This window comes from Lontra canadensis, unplaced genomic scaffold, assembly GCF_010015895.1.
Source record: "Lontra canadensis isolate GAN:19392208 unplaced genomic scaffold, GSC_riverotter_1.0 scaffold87, whole genome shotgun sequence".
Lineage (NCBI taxonomy): Eukaryota > Metazoa > Chordata > Mammalia > Carnivora > Mustelidae > Lontra > Lontra canadensis.
The window spans coordinates 6,525,767-6,536,130 of NW_022631081.1; the positions used below are offsets into that span (position 1 = coordinate 6,525,767).

The 10,364-nt window shown below is 43.2% G+C and overlaps 1 pseudogene; it reads left to right on the plus strand.

The window, feature by feature from the left end:
* The first annotated feature begins 8,371 nt into the window (after nt 1-8,371).
* Nucleotides 8,372-8,982, plus strand: LOC116882704 (annotated as a pseudogene).
* Nucleotides 8,983-10,364: the final 1,382 nt, after the last annotated feature.

The window sequence follows — 10,364 nt, forward strand, 5'->3', positions numbered from 1 at the left end:
CCATACAAATTTTAGGATTATTTGCTCCAGCTCTTTGAAAAATACCGGTGGAATTTTGATTAGAATGGCATTAACAGTATAGATTTCTCTAGGCAGTATAGACATTTTAACAATGTTTATTCTTCCGATCCAAGAGCATGGAATGGTCTTCCATCTTTGTGTGTCTTCTTCAATTTCTTTCATGAGTATTCTGTAGTTCCTTGCGTACAGATCCTTTACCTCTTTGGTTAGGTTTAATTCCCAGATATCTTATGGTTCTTGGTGCTATAGTAAATGGGATCTATTCTCTAATTTCCCTTTCTGTATTTTCATTGTTAGTGTATAAGAAAGCCAATGATTTCTGTATATTGACTTTGTATCCTGCCACATTACTGAATTGCTATATGAGTTCTAGTAGTATGGGGGTGGAGTCTTTTGGGTTTTCCATATAAAGAATCATGTCATCTGCCAAGAAAGAGAGTTTGACTTCTTCATTGCAGATTTGGATACCTTTTATTTCTCTTTGTTGTCTGATTGCTGTTTCTAGGACCTCTAATACTATGTTGAACAGGAGTGGTGAGAGTGGGCATCGTTGTCGTATTCTCGATCTCAACGGGAAGGCTGCAAGCTTTTTCCCATTGAGGATGATATTTGTTGTGGGTCTTTCATAGATAGATTTTATGAAGTTCAGGAATGTTCCCTTTATCCCTATACTTTGAAGCGTTTTAATCAGGAACGGATGCTGGGTTTTGTCAAATGCTTTTTCTGCATCAATTGAGAGGACCATGTGGTTCTTCTCTCTTCTCATATTAATTTGTTCTATCACACTGATTGATTTTCGAATGTTGAACCATCCTTGTAGCACAGGCATGAATCCCACCTGGTCATGGTGGATAATCTCTTTAATCTGCTGTTGGATCCTGTTTGCTAGGATATTGTTGAGAATCTTAGCATCCATATTCATCAGTGATATTGGTCTGAAATTCTCCTTTTTGGTAGGGTCTTTGCCTGGTTTGGGGATCAGGGTAATGCTGGCTTCATAGAAAGAGTCTGGAAGTTTTCCTTCTGCTTCCATTTTTTGAGAGAGCTTCAGGAGAGTAGGTGTTATTTCTTCTTTGAAAGTTTGGTAGAATTCCCCAGGGAATCCATTAGTTCCTGAGCTCTTGTTTTTTGGTAGGTTTTTGATCACTGCTTCAATCTCGTTACTAGATATAGGTCTATTCACGTTGTCAATTTCCTTCTGGTTCAATTTTGGGAGTATATAGTACTCCAGGAATGCATCAATTTCATCTAGGTTGCTTAGCTTATTGGCATATAACTGTTGATAATAACTTTTGATGATTGTTTCTACTGCCTTGTTGTTTGTTGTGATGTCTGCCTTTTCATTCATAATTTTATGAATTTGGGCTTTCTCTCTTTTCTTCTGGATTAGTGTGGTCAATGGTTTATTGATCTTATTGATTCTTTCAAAAAACCAGCTTCCAGTTTCATTGATACGTTCTACTGTATCTCTGGTTTCTACCTCATTGATCTCAGCTCTAATCTTGATTATTTCCCTTCTTCTGTGTGGAGTTGGTTTGATTTGTTGTTGATTCTCCAGGTCTTTAAGGTGTAGAGACAACTGGTGTGTTCTGGATTTTTTCCATTTTTTGGAGGGAGGCTTGGATGGCTATGTATTTCCCCCTTAGGACCGCCTTTGCTGTATCCCATAGGTTTTGGACCGAAGTGTCTTCATTCTCATTGGTTTCCAAGAATTGTTTCAGTTCTTCTTTGATCTCCTGGTTGATCCAAGCATTCTTAAGCAAGGTGGTCTTTAGCTTCCAGGTGTTTGAGTTCCTTCTGAACTTTTCCTTGTGATTGAGCTCCAGTTTCAAAGCATTGTGATCTGAGAATATGCAGGGAATAATCTCAGTCTTTTGGTATCAGTTGAGTCCTGATTTATGACCCAGTATGTGGTCTATTCTTGAGAAGGTTCCATGTGCACTTGAGAAGAATGAGTATTCTGTTGTTTTAGGGTGGAATGTTCTGTATATATCTATGAGGTCCATCTGGTCCAATGTGTCATTCAATGCTCTTGTTTCTTTATTGATTTTCTGTTTCGGTGATCTGTCTATTTCACAGAGAGGTGTGTTAAGATCTCCTACTATTAATGTATTCATATAAATATGACTCTTTATCTTGATTAACAGTTTTCTTATGTAATTGGCTGCTCCCATATTGGGGGCATAGATATTTACAATTGTTAGATCATCTTGGTGGATAGTACCTTTAAGAATGATGTAGTGTCCTTCTGTATCTCTGACTACAGTCTTTAGTTTAAAATCTAATTTATCTGATATGAGAATTGCTACCCCGGAGTTCTTTTGAGGTCCATTGGCATGAAAGATGCTTCTCCATCCCTTCACTTTCAGTCTGGGTGTATCTTTAGGTTCAAAATGGGTCTCTTGTAGACAACATATGGATGGGTCCTGTTGTTTTATCCAATCTGCAACTCTGTGCCATTTTATGGGCACATTTAGGCCATTCACATTGAGAGTGATTATTGATAGATACGTTTTTATTGACATCGTGTTACCTTTGAAGTCTTTCTTTCTGTAGATAGTCTCTGTATTTCTGTTCAATGCTATTCTTAGGATTTTTCCTCTTTTATAGAATCCCCCTTAATATTTCCTGCAGTGTTGACTTGGTGGTTGCATAGTCTTTTAAGCCTTGCTGGTCTTGGAAACTCTTTATCTCTCCATCCATTTTGAATGTCAGTCTTGCTGGATAATGTATTCTTGGCTGCATGTTCTTCTCATCTAGTGCCCTGAATATATCTTGCCAGCCCTTTCTGGCTTGCCAGGTCTCTTTGGACAGGTCTGACGTTATTCTGATGGGCTTTCCCCTGTAATTAAGGAGCCTCTTTGTCCTAGCGGCTTTCAAACACTATACCTACAATTATGATTCCTCCATTTGTGTATCAGGTGCCTTGATTTTTTTTGGAATCTATAATATTGGGTAGAGACCGTTTGGCCTCTAGTACATGAACGCTGGTTCCATTCGCGAGATTGGGACAATTTTCATGAAGAACTTGTTCCACTATTTCTTCTAGACTTCTTTCTTTCTCCTCCCCTTCAGGGATTTCAATAATTCTGACGTTGGAATGTTTCATGGCATCATGTATTTCCCTGATTCTGTTTTCATGGTTTCTAAGCTGTTTGTTCCAGGCTTCCTCTTGATCCTCTCTCTCTATCTGTTTGTCCTCCAGATCACTAATTCTATCTTCTGTCTCAGTTACCCTAGCTTTGAGAGAATTTAGATTAGATTGGAACTCATTGAGAGCATTGTGAACCTCAGCCCTGGTAGCTTTTAGCTCTGCCCTAACATTGTGAACACCCTGTCTGGTCACTTTCAGCTTGGCCCTAATCAATTCTGTTTGGTCATCCATGGCTTTCTCCAACCTAGCTATTGCCTGGATAACTGTTAGCCTGAATTCTCTTTCCGACATATTGTCTATGTTGATAGCCATTAGCTCTGTTGCAGAAGGTCCATCCTCTGTATTTTTCTTCTGTTGGGCATTCCTCCTGCTAGTCATTTTGGTGAGAGATGACTGAACAGATGTAGCTGGTTGTTTCGACCGTTGTGCAGTCTGGGTGCACCCTGGAACACTTCTGAGCAATGAGGATTCCCCAACCAAATGAGAGAAAAAGGAAAAGAAAAAGAAAAAAAGAGAGAGAGAGAGAGAGAGAGAGACAGGAAAGAAAGGGAAGATGAAAGAGAAGGTTCAGCCCAAATGGGCCCCAAGGTAAGATTTAGGAAGTATACAAACAAAAACAGACAAACAAAAAGACTGATAAAAGTATATAACAAGAGAAAAAAATTATATATATGCAAATAAAGGAAGAACCTTGTCAAAAAGAACCCCAAGTGTAAGATTTCTATACTATCAGGACAAACACAAAAACACAGAAACACTGGTGGAAGAAAAAGATGGGAGAGTGGTTATAAATTCTCAGTGTGTGCGAGGAAGGTTGTTTTGATTCTTCCTGGATGTATTTTGATATCTTTGTTAAAGGACTCAACTTTCCTAGGCTAAAGGGGGAATAAAAATTGGTTTACCTATATGGGTAGTATTGACTGGGAAAGGGGATTACTTTGAAGTTTAACTCTATATGAATATTAAAAAATAAAAATAAAAAAGGAATAAAGTAGACTAAACTAAATAAAATTAAAAAAAAATTCAAAAAATAGAAATGCAAAAGAAAAACACGTATGTATGTATAAAAAAGTTCAGGTTAAAAGGTTATTATGGAATTTGATTACTGGACAGCTCGCTGTGATGGTAAATAGGTTAAAAAATTATCTATATAAAAAAATGAGCAGAATAGTGGGAACAAATTAAAAATAAAAGTTGTCCTATGAAGTAGTGGTGGTGGTTCTCTTGTAGTCTTTTTTTTCTTTTTCTTTCCTGGTTGGTTTTCTGGGAGAGGGACCTGCCAATTGGGTTTTCAATCAATGATGTTCCCTGAGTTAAGTCCTCCAGTCCCCCTCAAGGGGGTGGGCTCTGAGGAAACTGTTTTTTACAGGCTTTTGTTCTCTGGAGGTTTTTATGTTTGTTCACCTTTTTTTTTTTTTTCCCCTCTTGCCTTGACCGCTTTTGATGGTTTTTGTAGTTTTAGAGAAAAGCAAACTGCACCCTGACCTCCCTCTCAGAGAGAAGCCTCAGTCGGGCTACAGAGCCCATATAAATCCCCCCTTGGCTGCTGGCAGAGCAGGTTCTGAGTCACGGTCCCTGGGGATGCAGGATCTTTTGCTTGTACCCAAAACCAAAGCAACAGCAGCTTTTTGGGCAGCTCCAGACCACCAGAGAGGTTCCAAGCAGCGATTGCACACTGAGAATTTCCCGCTGGCCTGGGCTGGGAGTGTCTGGTCTTTCTGGGTCTAAGAGCGCCCCGCTTGTGCGCACCTCTCTCAGGGGAGGTTGTGGGTCACATGCGTGTTTCAGGCTCTGAGAGCGGGGTGCAGGTCTGAAAGCACCAGGCTGGGCCTTCACGCACCTCTCTCAGGGGAGAGTTTGGGGCGCGTGTCTCAGGACCTCTCTCAGGGGAGGGTGAGGGGCATGCCTGTCTTAGGCTCTGTAGCAGGGCTTGGCGTTCTGCACTCTGGCTTGGCTCCCAGCCCCTCATAGGAGCCAGACCCCACGCAATCTCAGGCACACTGGCGGCTCAGGGACCAAGACCTGTTTTCTCAGCTGCACTCTCTCTGGCTCAGTGCCAGGGTAGGCTGTCCTGGGTCCGGGGACTTAAGCCCCTGTCCCTAGCCGCCTGGATTCCCACAATTCCCCCCCCCACCCCCACCTCGTGATTCTTTGCTCTTTTGGAGTGCTTTCAACCTGTCTCCAAGTTAATGCTGGTCCCCAGATGCAGGGCACTCTCCTATTAGCGGTATTACTTTCCAACAGGTCGCCTCTGGTGGCTCCCTCCCTCTTTTGTTTATCTTCCGATATCAGTCCTATGTTCCCACTCTGCTTTACTTGCCCACTGGCGTCTTCTGCTCCTGTAGAGATCCAGACGTGTATAATTCTGATCTCATGCTGATTTCATGGGTGATCGGAGTTCTTTGGTAGGTAATCAGCTCACTTTAGGGTACAGGTTGATAAGGCGCCTCCTCCTACTTCCCTGCCATCTTTTCTCCCCGCCCCCCAACCAGGCTACAATATTTTATCACAAAAACATCATCATGTTCTTCTTCTCTGTCTTTGTCAGACACCTGAGGACACAAGGAACTGTGAGTTTTGCTGTGGTGTGTGGTAGGAAGATGGTATCTGTATGCTTGCCCCATGCCCTGTGCTGCTTGATAACATAAGACACGATAGACATAGGTCATGTGTCTGCAGAGATTAAAACAAAACAAAACAAACAAAGAAACAAAAAAGACAAATTTCTTGTCTCACAATAAGACCTGACTCCTGATTCAGTGAATTATTAACAGGTTTATTCTCACATCAGTTCTTGCAGCTGACATAAACCCCCCTTTTCATTAAAAGCCTTTGAAATGTTTACCTCTAAATGCAGGATACTGGATCTTGGAGGTTGTTTGCTTATTTTTTTTCCCAAAGATTTTACTTATTTATTTGACAGAGATCATAAGTAGGCAGAGAGGCTGGCAGAGAGAGAGAGGGAAGCAGACTCCCTGCTGAGCAGAGAGCCCAATGCTGGGCTCCATCCCAGTACCCAGGGACCATGACCTGAGCTGAAGGCAGAGGCTTTAACCCACTGAGCCACCCAGGTGCCCCGGATCTTGGAGGTTTTTAAAGGGAATTATCATAGAGAAATTCCTCAGAGTGTTTAAGAGCCTCACAAGGAAGAGGGGGCCTCTTAATCACATTTCTGTGTACACACACACACACACACACACACAAATTTACACACAAACAGCTCTTTATTCTCTGTATGTGACTAATGCGTTGGTATATGTGCTTCTGGGGTTCATTGTATCTCCAGAAGCCAGGGTCAACATGGGCTCACCCAGCCATTTTCAGTGTCACAATCTCCAGGAGGCAGAATCTTCATCAGCAGGAAAACCCAGGGGCAGGGAGTGTTACTGGGATCCTGTCATCACACAACCAGGATGTGCCCTGAGCCCTGGCTCTCTGGGATGATGCTGACACTCAGAAATCCCAGGAGGAATTTTTGTCACCATGGGAATCTCATCCCTTCAACACCTGTGGGCTAGAGTCAGCATCTGAGGCTGACCAGTACATTGATTATGAGACTAGAGCCTCAGTGTTGCTCCCAAGGAGTTTAAAACCCTTGGGAACAAGAGACAGAACCTCCTCATGTTCTCAGAGCTGGACTGTCACTCCATCAGTCATGCCAGTGACACCTCCAACCAGTTTGCACTCTGATGGAAAGTCATCTTCCCTAAACCAGGGTCAAAAGCTATGTGACCTCAGGGAAAACATCCTCTTATCTCCATCATTCCTTGAATCAGATGTGGGATATTTGACAGAAACTTAGGGGTCCATTTTGCCTAAAGTAGCAGAAATTCATTGCTGTAGTCATGGGTGGGTGAATGAATTACTGCTCTACCTTGGACTTCCTGGACACAAGTTGCAGGGACTAGAGCTGTGCCCACCACAGAGAGTGGTCTGACCCCAAATCTCTTCATCCTGTAACCTCTGTCTCTGTTTGGCAATTTTGTCAGTAGGATGGTTCTTAGTTTATAGGAAGAGGCCACTTAATTGGTTTTACTGGGCACGAGGTTGACCTTTCCTACCTGGGAGACCAGACACATGGTACAAATAAAAGATTTTAGAAAAAGCATATTCTACTGAGAACAGAAGACATTCCTGTCCCACTGTTCTCCATCCATATTTTTAACCACTCTTTCCACCAATTTTCTCTCTGCAATAAGCACAGATAAGGGAAACTACACTAGTGATGGTATCTGCATCTTCACAATAATTTTGTCATTTAGTTTAAATCAATCTTACTGAATGGAATTATGGAGAAAATAGCACACATTTATTTTAACTATGAGGTTAGCTCAGTGGTGACTGAAATATACACTCTTTCACCAGGTCTCTGTCAGAGCATCTGTATCTCTCACTCCTTTCTTCCTAGAACTTCAAACATGTTTGCCCTTTGTGCTCTGACATCAGTGCAACACACAGCCTCATGTGGCAAGGCTCCTGAAGACTTATGTCTGTGTGCTTTGAGGAGAGATCCTAGGAGGGAATTATGGCCCCAGTACGTGGTGAACTCTTGTTTCAAGCAGATGGAAAGATTGAGGAGCAAAAGAGAACAAAAATGTTCAGTATGTAACCATTGAAGGAATGCACATGAGGGCTTCTGCCTATAAACTGGGAAGACGAACTCCCCATCTCCTCAAGGCTGCAGGAACCTCAGAGGATGAGGAGCTGTGGAAATCAGGGAGCTGGCCGATAGGAGGAAAATCCATGAATCCTGCACAAAAGGGGCCATAAGTCCATTGGGAACTGTCAGTTCTTTGGTATTGATGCTTACCTATAAGGAATTTGTATAAAAGACACCGTATCAGTCCTGAACCACAGCAAAACAAGGAGTAGTTGGACAGAATAACCCTGAAGACACTTAGTAGCACCTATAGTGATCCCTGAATTAATAAGAATCGTCATATAGGGACACTTGGCTTGGCCCTAAAGAAGGAAAGAGTGGAGAGCATAGGGGAGACAGAATTGTCTGTTGGGTTCTGATCACCATTATCTCAGACAATACTGTGTCTGTGTCTAGGCACTAGGGGGCACTCATGGTTTGTCATTGAGTTTCACCTGTGATTAGAGCTCCTTTCCTGCCCACCACCCTTACTTGCTCAAATAGAAGGACCTGACCCTTGAGCACTTAGGGGCCAGAGACTTGGGTGTTTCATTTGCATGGTTGGTCCCACCCTCTCTCAGGGATTGAATAAGGGAAGAGAGAGATTAGGGGATGCTCTGCACAGTTGTGGGGCCCCAGAAGATAGGATCTGTTATGACCTCCACCATGGCCTGGTACACTCTCCTCCTCACCCTCCTTGCTCACTGCACAGGTGATTAGATGTGGAGACAGGGGAAGGGACCCTAAGAAGACAGATGGGGCCCTGCTTCCTTCTCTTGTTTCTAGACCCCAGCATCACCTCTGTGTTTCTTCCTCTTCCAGCGTCCTGGGCCCAGTCTGTGCTGACTCAACCATCCTCGCTGTCTGGGTCCCCTGGCCAGAGGGTCACCATCTCTTGCACTGGAGGAAGCACCAACATTGGTGGTGGTTATGCTGTGTCCTGGTACCAACAGCACCCAGGAAAGGCCCTAAATCCATCATATATAACACTAGCAGTAGACCCTCAGGGGTCCCTGAACGGTTTTCTGGCTCTAGATCTGGCAACACTGGCTCCCTCACCATCACTGGACTCAAGACTGAGGATGAGGCTGATTATTACTGTTCAACATGGGACAAGAGTCTCACAGGTCACACAGTGCTCCAGGTCTGTGGGGAAGTGAGACAATAACCTGTTGTTTCCCCAGCAATGGAGGTCCCCTTGCAGCCTACAGTGATTGGCCATATCAGCTACTTCCTTTGTTTATTCTAAACTGTAGTCTGAGACCATCTCATGGAACTTTGACTACAAAATAGTCCACATTTCTTAAATTCAGACCCCTGGGTTTGTCTTTTGCAGGAAATTATTGTAAGATTTTCTCATATTGAGGAGAAATTCCTGGGCTCCATGGGCAATCTGCCCTGGGGACAGATTCTGTGACTGGACAGAAACAGACACAGAAACAGGCACAGAGACCAAGTGTGCCTAACTAAAGATAAAATCCTATCCAGTTAATACACTTCCATACTACTTAATGAACATCTATTATGTGCCACACTTGAGTAGCTATACAGGACACAGGTAGACATGATAGGAAGGGTCTCCATGCCCAGGGCGCTGATGGTGTCTGGGGGAAGAAAGTGGCCACAGAACCCAAACTTGTTGTAAAGGAAAGCTTTATCACAGGAGCATGAGTGGTGAAGTTGTTGGAGTTGGAATGGAGTATTGCAGAGGTTGACAGGGAACCCGAGAATCTGATGTCCAGTACTGATATCCTGGTTTTGCACCAGTGATGAAGTAGCAGGTGGGGAGTGTGGAGATGTGACCAGATGAGTTGTGCCCCAGGCAGACTAGGAGTTCTGGACAAGGGATGGAGGAATGAGGAATATCAGGGTCCTTATGAATAGGAGTAAGCCAGGACTGAGAATGGGGATGTGGAGGAGGACAAGGTGGGATGAAGATTGGGAACATTGTGTTGAGGGGCTTCTCCAGCTGGGACAATGTTAAGACCCATCTGTGATTCAGGATGACTTCCACCTCATGCTAATAGGATTAGCCCCTACAAGGGGAATGTTTATCAGGACTCCTAGGAATGCACCTCTCTGCTTACTCTTGTCTTTGATGAAACTTCACCAGTGTCTGATTTTTGGGAAGTATTTCCTTTATTCTTCAAATCTATTTATCTGGAAAAAGGTTCAATTTGACATTTGTCAAATTAATAGGAGAAAATAAAATTTAATAGACAGCATAAAGGGAATCCATACAGATATGGAGAATTCCAAAGACAGCCAGCCAACATGGCACTTATTTGACCAAAGGAGACATTGGAGTCTGAGTACAATGAGGAGAAAGAGCATTAGCAGGAAGGTGAAAGATGTGTGGAAAACACATTGCCCTACTTTCTAGATACAGGAACCTCTGTTAATATCTCTCTTCCTGGTACAAGCAGGCAGTTTGGGGGAAGCTATAGAACTTTCCATAAAACAGCAGAACCATGAGAGACTGTGGACTCTGAGAAACAAACTGAGGGATTTGGAAGGGATGGGGTGGGGAGTTGGGTAAACCTGGTGGTG